Source organism: Prionailurus bengalensis, chromosome B1 (assembly GCF_016509475.1).
Source record: "Prionailurus bengalensis isolate Pbe53 chromosome B1, Fcat_Pben_1.1_paternal_pri, whole genome shotgun sequence".
Classification (NCBI taxonomy): Eukaryota; Metazoa; Chordata; class Mammalia; order Carnivora; family Felidae; genus Prionailurus; species Prionailurus bengalensis.
In genome coordinates this window covers 138,020,789-138,037,176 of record NC_057344.1, presented here as the reverse complement: position 1 = coordinate 138,037,176, position 16,388 = coordinate 138,020,789, and positions in this window count along the sequence as shown.

Genomic DNA, 16,388 nt, shown 5'->3' with positions numbered 1-16,388 from the left:
TCTCAGTTCTGAAAGGCTTCAGTTACGAATCAGAAACCAAAGACTGTGAACAAGTATTTCTGAAGGAAGAAGCACATGTGTACAAAAATGACATAAAGAACTTGAACTTGATGTAGTAAGAAGAGCCATAGTTTGTAGCTGAGCTGACATGGGATAAAATCCTAGTCATGCCATTTGTTAGCTATGTGGCCTCTGAAAGTCACCTCACAAACATGAGCTTTGGTTTCCTTAGCTCTAAAATTAGAGAAGTCAGGCGTACCTACCAGTCATTAGAGAGTCATTGATAATGTGTGGCCTATTTTAGTGTTCAATACATTTAAGCTGATACCACTGAAAGATGCTTGAGGTACCAACTACAATCTGACACAGTGCTTTTTTTCCTCACAGTGATGACATGTAGTCTTGACAAAGTCCTGCAAAATGGATAGACTTGGTTGATTTTGGTGGCATTATAAATTGGTACTCTCCTTTTTGGAAAATAGTCTTGGCTATACAGTATATATACTATATATATTAATATATATTATATATTGGAATTAGAAGATACCCTTTAGCCCTGCAATTTCACTAAGAATGAGTGTCTTCTTTTGTTTATTTACATTTATTTTTATTTATTTTTGAGATAGACAGTGCAAGTGGGGGACGAGGGCAGAGAGAGAGAAGGAGAGAGAGAATCCCAAGCAGGCTCCATGCTGTCAGCTCAGGGCCTGACGTGGGGCTCAATCTCATGACCGTGAGATCATGACCTGAGCTGAAATCAAGAGCTGGATGCTTAACTGACTGAGGCATCCAGGTGCCCCAAGAGCATCTTAAATTTTGCACCCATGCGCCCTTTGTTTGCTTCAACCTGATCCCAGCCCTGAATATTTATTCATGAATAAATATTCATACATGAAGGAAAGGGTCAAGTCATGTCAAGCCTGTGTTGAGAATTAAGAGTGGGGAATAAGAGTTTAACCACCCAGCCCAGCTCTTTGAGGTATGCTGGTGGTAACTGGAGAAGAATGTGATATGACATATTTGCAGACAGAAAAAATGTGGGCAGAATACTATGTAATAGGGATTAACTATTGGTGAGGTTCACTGTGGGTTGGGAAAGTAAATTAATTCTATGGAAAGTAAATCTTGAAGGATAGGACTTGAATTGGTGCCGATGCAGAGGCCGATGCAGAGGTGGAATAGAGCCAAGAAAAAGAGAAAGGAACTATGAAGAAAGCTGAGTGACTACTTTTCTGACCCAAAAGCTTTGACTTAAATGGGGACAATGGGATGCATTTGAAATAGGGTTGCTGCCAGAAAAACTGTTCACTCTACATGTCTCTTGAATGTCTGATAGGCATCTCAAGCTTAACATGACTTGCCTGAAACTTCGGATTCCCATCATCAAAAGATGCTTCTATCAGCATATGGAACCACAAAAGGCCCCGAATAGCCAAAGGAATTTTGAAGAAGACCAAAGCAGGAGGCATCACAATCCCAGACTTTAGCCTCTACTACAAAGCTGTCATCATCAAGACAGCATGGTATTGGCACCAAAACAGACACATAGACCAATGGAATAGAATAGAAACCCCAGAACTAGACCCACAAACGTATGGCCAACTCATCTTTGACAAAGCAGGAAAGAACATCCAATGGAAAAAAGACAGCCTCTTTAACAAATGGTGCTGGGAGAACTGGACAGCAACATGCAGAAGGTTGAAACTAGACCACTTTCTCACACCATTCACAAAAATAAACTCAAAATGGATAAAGGACCTAAATGTGAGACAGGAAACCATCAAAACCTTAGAGGAGAAAGCAGGAAAAGACCTCTCTGACCTCAGCCGTAGCAATCTCTTACTCGACACATCCCCAAAGGCAAGGGAATTAAAAGCAAAAGTGAATTACTGGGACCTTATGAAGATAAAAAGCTTCTGCACAGCCAAGGAAACAACCAACAAAACTAAAAGGCAACCAACGGAATGGGAAAAGATATTCGCAAATGACATATCGGACAAAGGGCTAGTATCCAAAATCTATAAAGAGCTCACCAAACTCCACACCCAAAAAACAAATAACCCAGTGAAGAAATGGGCAGAAAACATGAATAGACACTTCTCTAAAGAAGACATCCGGATGGCCAACAGGCACATGAAAAGATGTTCAGCATCGCTCCTTATCAGGGAAATACAAACCAAACCACACTCAGGTATCACCTCACGCCAGTCAGAGTGGCCAAAATGAACAAATCAGGAGACTATAGATGCTGGAGAGGATGTGGAGAAACGGGAACCCTCTTGCACTGTTGGTGGGAATGCAAATTGGTGCAGCCGCTCTGGAAAGCAGTGTGGAGGTTCCTCAGAAAATTAAAAATAGACCTACCCTATGACCCAGCAATAGCACTGCTAGGAATTTATCCAAGGGATACAGGAGCACTGATGCATAGGGCCACTTGTACCCCAATGTTCATAGCAGCACTCTCAACAATAGCCAAATTATGGGAAGAGCCTAAATGTCCATCCACTGATGAATGGATAAAGAAATTGTGGTGTATATACACAATGGAATATTACGTGGCAATGAGAAAAAATGAAATATGGCCTTTTGTAGCAACGTGGATGGAACTGGAGAGTGTGATGCTAAGTGAAATAAGCCATACAGAGAAAGACAGATACCATATGGTTTCACTCTTATGTGGATCCTGAGAAACTTCACAGGAACCCATGGGGGAGGGGAAGGAAAAAAAAAAAAGAGGTTAGAATGGGAGAGAGCCAAAGCATAAGAGACTGTTAAAAACTGAGAACAAACTGAGGGTTGATGGGGGGTGGGAGGGAGGAGAGGGTGGGTGATGGGTATTGAGGAGGGCACCTTTTGGGATGAGCACTGGGTGTTGTATGGAAACCAATTTGTCAATAAATTTCAGAAAAAAAAAGAAAAGAAAAGAAAAGAATGCTGATAGGAAAATAAAGAAACAACATTCTTATAAACAAAAAAAAAAAAAAAAAAAAGATGCTTCTATCAGGGGCACCTGCGTGGCTCAGTTGGTTAAGCGACCCACTCTTAATTTCAGCTCAGGTTATGATTTCATAGTTCATGAGGTCAAGCCCTGCATTAGGCTCTGTCCTGGCAGTGTGGAGCTTGCTTGGGATTCTCTCTCTTCCTCTCTCTCTGCCCCTCCCCTGCTCGTGCTCTCTCTCTCTCTTTCTCTCTCTCTCCTCTCTCAAAATAAATAAATAAACGTCTTAAAAAAAAGACGTGCTTCTATCACTCAGGAAATTACCATAGTTTTAGAAGCTCTGTACCAGGAGCTGGGGACAAAGACAAAATATGCATATATATGTTATTATGTCACAGTGCCCCAGCCTGGGAAGACTGTGGACATTGGATGGCCACCCTACTGAACTCTGTCTGTGGTTCATAGACTGTGATGGAGGGAAAGTTTCATATGGTTCTGCTTGGCTTTTGCAAATTGTTAAAATCACTGTATTTATTTAAGCCAAAATAAGTTGAGATTATTGTATGGACCCATCATCCATCTTCAATAATAATCCACTCATGACCAACATTGTTTTATTTATATCCATATCCAATTACAACTTCTTTCTTCCTCTGGATAATTTTGAAGCAAATTCCAGACATCATATCATTTCCTCAGTAAGAATTTTAGTATGTATCTCTAAAAGAAAAAGATCAGTAAATATTCTAGTATTATCTCTAAAAGAAACTCTTAAAAAAATTATAAACTGAAAAAGTTACACCTCACTCTCCCCCAATTTCTTAATATCATCAAATATTCAATCCATGTTCAAGTTTTCTGATTATCTCATAAATTTGCTTCTCCTAAAGTTAGTTTGTATCAAGATCCAAATAAGGTATACACAGCGCCATTGGTTGATACATCTTTTAAGTTGTTTTAAATCTGTAGATGTCCTTTCTTGTCTCTATTCCCTAGTCTCCTTGCCCTCCTCCCCACATATGCTTTTGTAGGAAATAAACCTGGTTGTTTGTCTGGAGTGTTTCCTATAATCAGTATTTGGTAGGTTATATCCCCATGATGTCATTTAACATATTTCTCTGTCCCCTGTATTTCCTGTAAAGTGGTTGTAGATCTAGAAGCTTGATCAGATTCACGTCAAACTTTTTTGGTAAAATTTTTTTGCTGTATACTTTCTTAACAAGGCTCATAATGTTTAGTCGTCTTTCTTTGTCTGGTGTTGGTTGATGATCATTGCCTAGGTCTATTCTTCCATTAGAAGGTGCAAAATGATGACATTCTAACTTTATGGTTTTGTGGCAGTCTCGGGAATATGCCTAGGAGACTTTCTGTGTCTGCACGGAGCATATTTAACTGGTGTCCAACCACTGCACTTTGAAATCTAGTGCTGTCTTGGCACTGAGGCCCTGCCTCCACAAGCAGCTCCTCCAGTGACTGAGTGCAGTGGGGATATTAAGGCAGACATGGACTCCTTTGCAGTTGACTCTGGCCAACCTTCCTTAGACTGCATGACCATTTAGAATGCTTTCAACCAGCTTTCTCTCCCTCTCCTTGACGCCCAGGGGGATTTGCATCACAGTCCAGATGCAGCCGATTTCCCAGCCCTTTCCTGCTCCTTCTCTACTTCCTTTCATACAATCATTTCACCCAAGAAACCCCTTGCCCTTCTCATTCAGTCTTGGCATCTGCTTCACAGGGGGCTTACACACATCCCTTCCTTATTTATTACCTGTAATGCTTCTAAATAGAGAAAATTCTCCTCATCAACTATTTGTTTACCTTCCGGTATAATTCCTATAAAATGGCCAATAAATTATTTGCTCCGTTTATTTACCAGTTTTCACTGTTTTTAAGTTTATTTATTTATTTTGAGAGAGAGAGCAACTGGGGGAGGGGCAGAGAGAGAGGAAGAGAGAGAGAATCCTAAGCAGGCTCCACACTGTGAGCATGGAGCTCTATGTGGGGCTTGATCCCACAAACCATGAGATCATGACCTGAGCCGAAATCAAGAGTTGGATGCTTAACTGGCTGAGATACCCAGGTGCCCCTATTTACCAGTTTTCAAAATGATGAGTTGTTCCCTAGAATTTTTACAAGTGTCCAATGAGTTAAAAAATGTTGAATCTGGCACAAAAACAGACACATAGAACCAATGGAATAGAATAGAAACCCCAGAACTAGACCCACAAACGTATGGCCAACTCATCTTTGACAAAGCAGGAAAGAACATCCAATGGAAAAAAGACAGCCTCTTTAACAAATGGTGCTGGGAGAACTGGACAGCAACATGCAGAAGGTTGAAACTAGACCACTTTCTCACACCATTCACAAAAATAAACTCAAAATGGATAAAGGACCTAAATGTGAGATAGGAAACCGTCAAAACCTTAGAGGAGAAAGCAGGAAAAGACCTCTCTGACCTCAGCCGTAGCAATCTCTTACTCGACACATCCCCAAAGGCAAGGGAATTAAAAGCAAAAGTGAATTACTGGGACCTTATGAAGATAAAAAGCTTCTGCACAGCCAAGGAAACAACCAACAAAACTAAAAGGCAACCAACGGAATGGGAAAAGATATTCGCAAATGACATATCGGACAAAGGGCTAGTATCCAAAATCTATAAAGAGCTCACCAAACTCCACACCCAAAAAACAAATAACCCAGTGAAGAAATGGGCAGAAAACATGAATAGACACTTCTCTAAAGAAGACATCCGGATGGCCAACAGGCACATGAAAAGATGTTCAGCATCGCTCCTTATCAGGGAAATACAAACCAAACCACACTCAGGTATCACCTCACGCCAGTCAGAGTGGCCAAAATGAACAAATCAGGAGACTATAGATGCTGGAGAGGATGTGGAGAAACGGGAACCCTCTTGCACTGTTGGTGGGAATGCAAATTGGTGCAGCCGCTCTGGAAAGCAGTGTGGAGGTTCCTCAGAAAATTAAAAATAGACCTACCCTATGACCCAGCAATAGCACTGCTAGGAATTTATCCAAGGGATACAGGAGCACTGATGCATAGGGCCACTTGTACCCCAATGTTCATAGCAGCACTCTCAACAATAGCCAAATTATGGGAAGAGCCTAAATGTCCATCCACTGATGAATGGATAAAGAAATTGTGGTGTATATACACAATGGAATATTACGTGGCAATGAGAAAAAATGAAATATGGCCTTTTGTAGCAACGTGGATGGAACTGGAGAGTGTGATGCTAAGTGAAATAAGCCATACAGAGAAAGACAGATACCATATGGTTTCACTCTTATGTGGATCCTGAGAAACTTCACAGGAACCCATGGGGGAGGGGAAGGAAAAAAAAAAAAGAGGTTAGAATGGGAGAGAGCCAAAGCATAAGAGACTGTTAAAAACTGAGAACAAACTGAGGGTTGATGGGGGGTGGGAGGGAGGAGAGGGTGGGTGATGGGTATTGAGGAGGGCACCTTTTGGGATGAGCACTGGGTGTTGTATGGAAACCAATTTGTCAATAAATTTCATAAAAAAAAATGTTGAATCATTGTGAACTCATGCATTTAAACATATTTGGTGTGTTTCAATCCATTGCAAATATTTTATTTTTTTTTAAAAAAGATTTTACTTTTAAGTAATCTCTACACCCAACGTGGGGCTCAAACTCACAACCCCGAGATCAAGAGTTGCATGATCCACTCACTGAGCCAACTAAGTGCCCCTGTTGCAGATATTATTCGTATTGTTGCTAAAATTGGTTTTTGATAGATTCCTTGCGTTCTTTATGGCAAGAAGTTCCCAGATTATTTTACATATTTTCTCAGAGATACGTATCTCAGGCCTGAAACTAATTATTTGTCCAAGGAGTCCTGACTTGTGAAGGTTTATTGGTGGGATAACATCTGTGACAAGAAAAGAGGAAGAAGAATTGGGCAGAGGAACCATCAAGCCACCATGAGACAAAATCTATGTATCAGCTAACCACATTCTTCACAGCTGGGAAGCCAATACTTTCTTGAAGGGAACCTAGGTGGGACATTGCAATGCCAGCAACTGCAAGTGACCCAGATTTGGCCAATCAAAGAACTCTATACTTTGGAAACAATTGCACAAAAGACTGAGTACATGACATAAATAGAACCAATTAAGATTCTCTCTGAAGATTGCTATAAGGAAGCTAGAAAGAAAAACTCTGCCTTTTCTGCTGGAATTGTTCAACTAGAATGAGAGCCTGGCATTGCCAGTGGCCATCTTCCTTGGCTACCTGAAGGAAGTCTGGCAGGAAAGAATGATTCTAGTGTGCAGGCTCAGATGACAGAGGATGGGAGAGAGTTGGGGGAGCACTGAGGTTCCATTCCTCACTGTAGGCCCTGATTTCTGGTAGCACTCCCTTAGATTAATTCCACCCCAATTAATTCTACCCCAATACATCTCCCAACCAGTGAGCCAACAAATACCCATCTTTCCCCTTTTTAATTTGCTTAAAGAAGCTTAAGTTGAATTTAATTTCTGTCACTTTACAGCTAAAAAAACTCTTGAGTAATAATTTATTTAAAATTATACTGTCTTAGCAGTGGACAATTACTTTTTGAGAAATCAACAAAGAATGGTTCTTGTCTAGTTTGCACTCCCATGTAAACAACAACACCATCTTTGAGGAAAGATTGTTTTTGGCATTCTACTTTGAAGGTTTTAGAAGGTTAGAAGCCAGTGGTTACTAGCTACTAACTAAGTATGTTGGAGAAATAAGAATTTTTGTTCCTCTAAATCCCTAATTATTTTTTAAGTTTTGAAATACTTTCTTAAAATTCCAATCCTAGTATAGTTAACGTACAGTATTATATTAGTTCAGGTGTACAATATCATGATTCAGCAATTCTGTACATTACTCGGTGCCCATCAGGGTAAGTGTACTCTTTAATCCCATTTACTATTTCCCCCATACCCCCATTCAACTCCCCTTTGGCAACCACTAGTTTGTTCTCTATAGTTAAGAGACTGTTTCTTCATTTGTCTCTTGCTTTTTAATATACTCATTGTTTTGTTTCTTAAATTCCGTATATGTGTGAAATCATATGGTATTTGTTTTTCTGTCTTATTTCATTTAGCATTATACTCTCTAGATCTATGCATATTGTTGCAAATGGCAAGATTTCATTCTTTTTTATAGCAGAGTAATATTCCATTGACTATATATACCACAGTTTCTTTATCCATTCTTCTATTGATGGACATTTGGGCTGCTTCCATAATTTGGCTATTGTAAATAATGCTTCAATAAACATAGGGGTGCATATATATTTTCAAATTAGTATTTTTGTGGTTTTTTTTGTGTAAATATCCTAAAGTGAAATTACTGGATCATATGGTAGCTCTGTTTTTAATTTTTTGAGAAATTTCCATTCTGTTTTTCACAATGGCTGTACCAGTTTGCATTCCCACCAACAGTGCAAGGGGGTTCTTTTTTTCTCCACATCCTTGCTGACACTTGTTGTTTCTTGGAGTTTTTATTTTAGCCATTTTAACAAGTGTGAGGTGATATCTCATTGTTATTTTGATTTGCATTTCCCTGATGGTGAGTGATGTTGAGCATTTCTTCATGTGTCTGTTGGCTATCTGGATGTCTTTGTGGAAATGTATGTTCATGTCTTCTGTCCATTTTTTTAAATGTTTATTTATTTTTGAGAGAGAGAGAGAGAGAGACAGTGTGATGGGGGAGGGGGGGGAGAGAGAGAGAGAGAGAGGGAGACACAGAGTCCGAAGCAAGCTCCAGGCTCTGAGATATCAGCACAGAGCCTGACATGGGGCTCAAACTCATGAACCATGAGATCATGACCTGAGCTGAAGTCAGCGCTTAACCGACTGAGCCACCCAGGTGCCCCTCTTCTGTCCCTTTATTAATTGGGTTATTTTGGGGGTTTTTGGTGTTGAGTTATAGACATTCTTTATATATTTTGGACACTAATCTTATATCGTCATTTGCAAATATCTTCTCCCATTTAGTATTGTTGATTGTTTCCTTTGCCATACAGAAGATTTTTATTTTGATGTAGTCCCAATAGTTTCTTATTTTTGGTTCTCTTTCCCTTGCCTCAGGCGACATATTTAGGAAAACATTGCTATGACCAATGTCAGAGAAATTACTGCCTGTGCGTTTTTCAAGGATTTTTTATAGTTTCAAGTCTCATATTTAGGTCTTTAATCCATTTTGAGTTTATCTTTGTGTATGGTGTAAGAAAGTGGCCCAGTTTCATTCTTTTGCATGTAGTTGCATAGTTTTCCCAATACCATTTGTTGAAGAGACTTTTTCCCATTGTATATTCTTTCCTCCTTTGACATAGATTAAGTGATCATATAAGTGTGGGTTCATTTCTGGGTTTTCTATTCTGTTCCGTTGATCTTTATATCTATTTTTATGCCAGTACCATATTGTTTTGATTACTACATCTTTGTTATATACCTTGAAGTCTGGAGTTGTGATACCTCCAGTTTTGTTTTTCTTTTTCAAGGTTGCTTTTTCAAGGTTCAAAAAATGCTGTTGGTATTTTGATAGGGATTGCATTAAGTCTGTGGATTGCTTTAGGTAGTATGGATATTTTAACAGTTTTTTTTCAATCCATGAGTACGGAATATCTTTCCATTTCTTTGTGTCATCTTCAATTTCTTTCATCAATGTTTTATAGTTTTCAGAGTACAGGTCTTTCAGCTCCTTGGTTAAGCTTAATTCCTAGGTGTTTTATTATTTTTGGTGCAATTGTAAATGGGACTGTTTTCTTAATTTCTCTTTCACACTTCATTATTAGTGCACAGAAACAGATTTCTCTGTATGTAACCTGTGGCCTTACTGAATTCATCTATCAGTTTGAGTCATTTTTTGGGGGAGTGTTTAGGGTTCTCTCTCTATAGTATTGTATTATCTGCAAATAGTTTAAGTTTGACTCCTGCCTTACCAATTTGAATGCCTTTTATTTCTTTTTCTTGTGTAATTGCTGTGGCTAGAACTTCTAGTACTATGTTGAATAAAAGTGGTGAGAGTAGACATCCTTATCATGTTCTGGATCTTAGGGGAAAGCTCTTAGGTTTTCACCATTGAGTAAGATGTTAGCTGTAGGCTTTTCACATAGGGCCTTTATTATGTTGAAGTATATTTCCTCTAAACCTACTTTGATGAGTTTTTTTTTTTAAATCATGAATGGATGCTGTTCTTTGTCAAATGCTTTTTCTGCATCTATTGAAATGGTTATATGGTTTTTTTCCTTTCTTTTGTGGATATGATGTATCATGTTGATTGATTTCTGAATATTGAGCCACCTTGCAATTCAGGAATAAATCTCACTTGACTATGGTGAGTTATTTTTTAAGATGTTTTGTATTCAGTTTGCTAATATTTTGTTGAGGTTTTGGCTCAACAGAGTGGTTCCCTCTCACTCTCTTTTTTGTAGTGTCTTTATTTGGTTTTGGTATCAGAGTAATATTGACTTCATAAAATAAATTTGGAAGTTTTCCTTCCTGTTCTATTTTTTGGAATTGTTTGAGAATAATAGGTATTAACTCTTTCTTAAATATCTGGTAGAATTCACCTGTGAAGCCATCTGGTCCTGAATATTTGTTTGTTGGGAATTTTTTGATTACTGATTCAATTTCATTATTGGTAATTGGTCTGTTCAAATTTTCTATTTTTTCTTGATTTTGTTTTTGAAGGTTATATGTTTCTAGGAATTTATCCATTTCCTCTAGGTTGTCCAATATTTTGTCATATGATTTTTCATAATATTCTCTTATAGTTCTGTGTATTTCTGTGGTGTCAGTTGTTATTTCTCCTCTTTCATTTCTGATTTTGTTTGAGTCCTCTCTCCTTTTTAAAAAATTTTTATGAGTCTGTATAAAGGTTTGTCATTTTTTTTACATTTATTTATTTTTGAGAGACAGAATGAGACAGAGCACAAGCAGGGAAGGGGCAGAGAGAGGAGACACAGAATCTGAAGCAGGCTCCAGGCTCTGAGCAAGCGTTCAGCACAGAGCCTGATGCAGGGCTTGAACCCATGAACTGTAAGATCATGACCTGAGCCAAAGTCAGATGCCCAACCGACTGAGCCACCCAGGCGCCCCTTGGTTTATTGCTTTTGTTGATCTTTGTAAAGAACCAGCTTCTGAGCTTCTGGCTTTTGGCTACTTTCTTTGATCTGTCCTTCTTCTTCTTTTTATTATTTATTTATTTATTTAATTATTTTTTTTCTATTTCGTTATTTTTTCTCTAATCTTTATTATTTACTTGCTTCTACTGGTTTTGGGTTTTGTTTGTTCATCTTTTTATAGCTCCTTCAGGTATAAAGTTTATTTGAGATTTTTCTTGCTTTTTGAGGTAAGCCTGTATTGCTGTAAATTAAATTTGAAATAATTTTTTACTTCACAGAAGAGTTTCAAAAATAAGGTAGGATTCTCATATGCCCTTCACTTAGCTTTCCCTGAAATTAACATCTTATATAACCATAGTAAGATGATCAAAACCAGCATCATCTTCTCTGGTCCCCTAATCCCTCTCCCCACCACACCCCTCATAGTCTTTTCCTGCCCATCCCCTATAGGTAGCCTACTCTGGGTGTGATGCCAGAGTATGGTGGTTAGATGCCTTCTATATTTCTATGTTCTTTTCTATTGTACTGTTTTCTATTTTATTTTATGTATTTATTTTTTAAATGACAGCGACAAACTCTTCTTTTTTTTTAAAGTTTATAGGGGCACCTGGGTGGCGCAGTCGGTTAAGCGTCCAACTTCAGCCAGGTCACGATCTCGCGGTCTGTGAGTTCGAGCCCCGCGTCGGGCTCTGGGCTGATGGCTCAGAGCCTGGAGCCTGTTTCTGATTCTGTGTCTCCCTCTCTCTCTGCCCTTCCCCCGTTCATGCTCTGTCTCTCTCTGTCCCAAAAATAAATAAACGTTGAAAAAAAAATTTAAAAAAAAAAAGTTTATTTATTTATTTTGAGAAAGAGAGAGAGAGAGAGCATGAGCAGAAGTGGGACAGAGAGAGAGAGAGAGAGGAGATTGAGTCCCAAACAGGCTCCACACTGTCAGCATGGAGTCCAATGTGGGGCTCGATCTCACAGAGCTCATGACCTAAGCTGAAATCGAGAGTCCAACACTTAACCAGCTGAGCCACCCAGACACCCCACTATTTTCTATTGTATTTTAATTTTTTGTCTTTCTTCCTCCAATGTGTATCTTCATATGTGCCCCTACATCTAGCATGCCCTTATGATGATAAAAGGGGTTTAATAAATTATTGTTAAATGTTGAATGAATAAGTGAGTAAACATTATGCATGGATGCTGGGTTTTTCAGTTTTTTAGCAATTTATTTAATCTCTTGGTTTATAATTAATCCCACTACACACACACACACACACACACACACACACACACACACACACAAATATGTAATGCTTAATTTGGTAGTTTATGTAGATCAGGAAAAAATTCAAAACAAAAAAGCTTTAAATTGAAACAGAAAGTAGATTAGTGGCTGGCAGAGGCTGAGGAGAGGGAAGATGGGAAGTGACTGCTAATGAGTACAGATTTCTAAAGAAGAAAGCATTCTGGAATTAGATAGTGGTGATGGTTGCATAACTTTGTGAATATACCAAAAACCACTTTACTGTACTTTAAAGGGGGGAATTTTATGGTATGTGAAATTTATGTCAACTTTTAAAAATCTGTGACTTGGAAATCGTTTTCTTTCCATATTTAAATTTATGTATTTATTTATATTTATTTTTAAATGTAATTTAATTAATTTATTATTGTTATTTAGTTTTATTTTTTAATTTACCTCCAAATTAGTTAACATATATTGCAGTAGTAATTTCAGGAGTAGAATTCAGGGATTCATCTCCTACATGTAACACCCAGTGCTCATCACAAGTGTCTTCCTCAATGTCCCTTGCCCATTTAGCCTATCCTCCCACCCACACCTCCTCCACCAGCCCTCAGTTTGTTCTCTATATTCAAGAGTCTCTTGTGTTTTGCCTCCCTCCCTGTATTTATATTATTTTTGCTTCCCTTCATCTATGTTCATCTGTTTTGTATCATACATTCCACATATGAGTGATGTCATATGATATCTGTCTTTCTCTGACTGGCTAATTTTGCTTAGCATAATACACTGTAGTTCCATCCACATTGTTGCAAATGGCAAGATTTCATTCTTTTTGATTGCTGAGTAATACACCATTGTATATATATACCACATCTGTATCCATTCATCTGTCAATGGGCATTTGGGCTTTTTCCATATTTTGGCTATTGTTGATAACACTGGTATAAACATTGGAGTGCATGTGCCCCTTTGAAACAGCACACCTGTATCCTTTGCATAAATACCTGATAGTGCAATTCCTGGGTCGTAGTATAGTTCTACTTTTAATATTTTGAGGAACCTCCATATTGTTTTCCAAAGTGGCTGCACCAGTTTGTATTCCCACCAGCAGTGCAAAAGGGTTCCTCTTTCTCCACATCCTTGCCAATATCTGTCATTGCCCGAGTTGTCAATTTTAGCCATTCTGACTGGTTGTGAGGTGGTATCTCATTGTGGTTTTGAGATATGATTATGAGTGATGTTGGGCATTTTTTCATGTATTGGTTGGCCATTTGGATGTCTTCTTTGGAAAAGTGTCTATTCATGTCTTTTGCCCATTTCTTCACTGGATTATTTATTTTTTTGGTGTTGAGTTTGATAAGTTCTCTATAGATTTTGGATACTAGCCCTTTATTTGATATGTCATTTGCAAATAACTTTTCCCATTCTGTTAGTTGCCTTTTAGTTTTGCTGATAATATCCTTTGCTGTGTGGAAGATTTTTATCTAGATGAGATCCCAATAGTTCATTTTTGCTTTTGTTTCCCTTGCCTCTGGAGATGTGTTGAGTAAGAAGTTGTTGCAGAGGAGGTCAAAGAGGTTTTTGCCTGCTTTCTCCTCTAGGATTTTGATGGCTTCTTGTCTTATGTTTAGGTCTTTTATACATTTTGAGTTTATTTTTGTGTGTGGTGTAAGAAAGTGGTCAAGGTTCATTTTTCTGCATGTCGCTGTCCAGTTTTACCAGAACCATTTGCTGAAGAGACTGTCTTTACTCCATTGGATATTCTTTCCTGCTCTGTCAAAGATTAGTTGGCCATACGTTTGTGGGTCCATTTCTGGGTTCTCTATTCTGTTCCATTGATCTGAGTTTCTGTTTTTGTGCCAGTACCATATTGTCTTGATGATTACAGCTTTGTAATACACCTTAAAATCCAGGATTGTGATGACTCCAGCTTTGGTTTTCGTTTTCGGTATGGCTTTGGCTAATCAGGGTATTTTCTAGTTCTATACAAGTTATAATATTGTTTATTCTAGCTCTGTGAAGAATGCTGTTGTTATGTTGCTAGGGATTGCATTAAATATGTAGATTGCTTTGGGTAGTATCGACATTTTAATAATATTTGTTCTTCCAATCCATGAGCATGGGCTATTTTTCCATTTTTTTTGGTGCCTTCCTCAATTTCTTTCATAAGATTTCTATAGTTTTCAGTGTATAGATTTTTCACCTCTTTGGTTAGTGTATTCCTAAGTATTTTATGGTTCTTGGTGCAATTGTAAATGGAATCTATTCCTTTATTTCTCTTTCTGTAGCTTCATTATTGGTGTATAAAAATGCAACTTATTTTTGTTCATTGATTTTCTATTCTGTGACTGCTGAATTCCTGGATCAGTTCTAGCAGTTTTTTTTTGGTGAATCTTTTTGGTTTACCATATAGAGTGTCATTGTCAGTCTGTGGAAGAGTGAAAGTTTGACTTCCTCGCCGATTTGGATGCCATTTATTCCTTTGTGTTGTCTGATTGCTGAGGCTAGGACTTCCAATACTATGCTGAATAACAGTGGCAAGAGTGGACATCCTTGTTGTGTTCCTGACCTTAGGGGGAATGCTGTCAGTTTTTCCCCTTTAAGGATGACATTAGTGGTGGGTCTCTCATATATTGCTTTTATGATCTTGAGGTATGATCCTTCTATCCTTACTTTCTTGAGGGTTTTTATCAAGAAAGGATGTTATATTTTGTCAAATGCTCTCTCTACATCTATTGAGAGGACCATGTCATTCTTGTCTTTTTTTTTAAATTATTAATGTGATGTATCATATTGATTGATTTGCGGATATTGAACCAGCCTTGTATCCCAAGTATAAATACCACTTGATCATGGTGAATAATTCTTTTAATGTATTGTTGGATCCAATTGGCTAGTATCTTGTTGAGAATTTTTGGATCCATGTTCATGAGGGAAATTGGTCTGTAGTTCTCCTTTTTAGTGGGGTCTTTGTCTGGTTTTGGAATCAAGGTAATGCTGGCCTCATTGGGGGAAATGCTTCCCCAATGAGTTTGGAAGTTTTCTTTCAATTTCTATTTTTTGGAACAGCTTCAAAAGAATAGGTGTTAACTCTTCTTTAAATGTTTGGTAGAATTCCCCTCGAAAGCCATCTAGCCCTGGACTCTTCTGTTTGGGGAGATTTTTGATTACTAATTAGATTTCTTTACTGATTATGGGTCTGCTCAAATTTTCTATTTCTTCCTGTTTCAGTTTTGGTAGTTTATATGTTTCTGGGAATTTGTCCATTTCTTCCAGATTGCCCAACTTATTGGCATATAATTGCTCACAATATTCTCTTATTATTGTTTATATTTGTGCAGTGTTGGCTGTGCTCTCTCCTCTTTCATTCTTGGTTTTATTTATTTGGGTCCGTTCCTTTTTCTTCTTGGTCAAACTGGCTAGGAGTTTATCAATTTTGTTCATTATTTCAAAGAACCAGCTCCTGGTGTCATTGATCTGTTCTACTGTTTTTGTTTGTTTGTTTCTGATTTCGATAGCATTGGTTTCTGCTTTAACCTTTATTATTTTCCATATTCTGTTGGTTTTGGGTTTTATTTGCTGTTCTTTTTCTAGCTCTTTAAGATGTAAGGTTAGGTTGTGATCTGAGACATTTCTTCCTTCTTGAGGAAGGCTTGGATTGCCATTTACTTCCCTCTTATGACCACCTTTGCTACATCCCAGAGGTTTTGGGCTGTGGTGTTATCATTTTCATTGACTTCCATGTACTTTTTAATTTCCTCTTTAACTTCTTGGTTAACTCATTCTTTCTTTAGTAAGATGTTCTTTAGTCTCCAAGTGTTTGTTGTCTTTCCAAATTTTTTCTTGTAGTTGATTTCGAGTTTCATAGCATTGTGGTCTGAAACTATGCACAGTATGATTTCGATCTTTTTGTACTTGTTGAGGGCTGATTTGTGTTCCAGTATGTGATTTATTCTGGAGAATGTTCCATGTGCCCTCGAGAAGAATATGTATTCCACTGCTTTAGGATGAAATGTTCTGAATATATCTGTTAAGTCCATCTGCTCCAGGTGGTCATTTAATGACA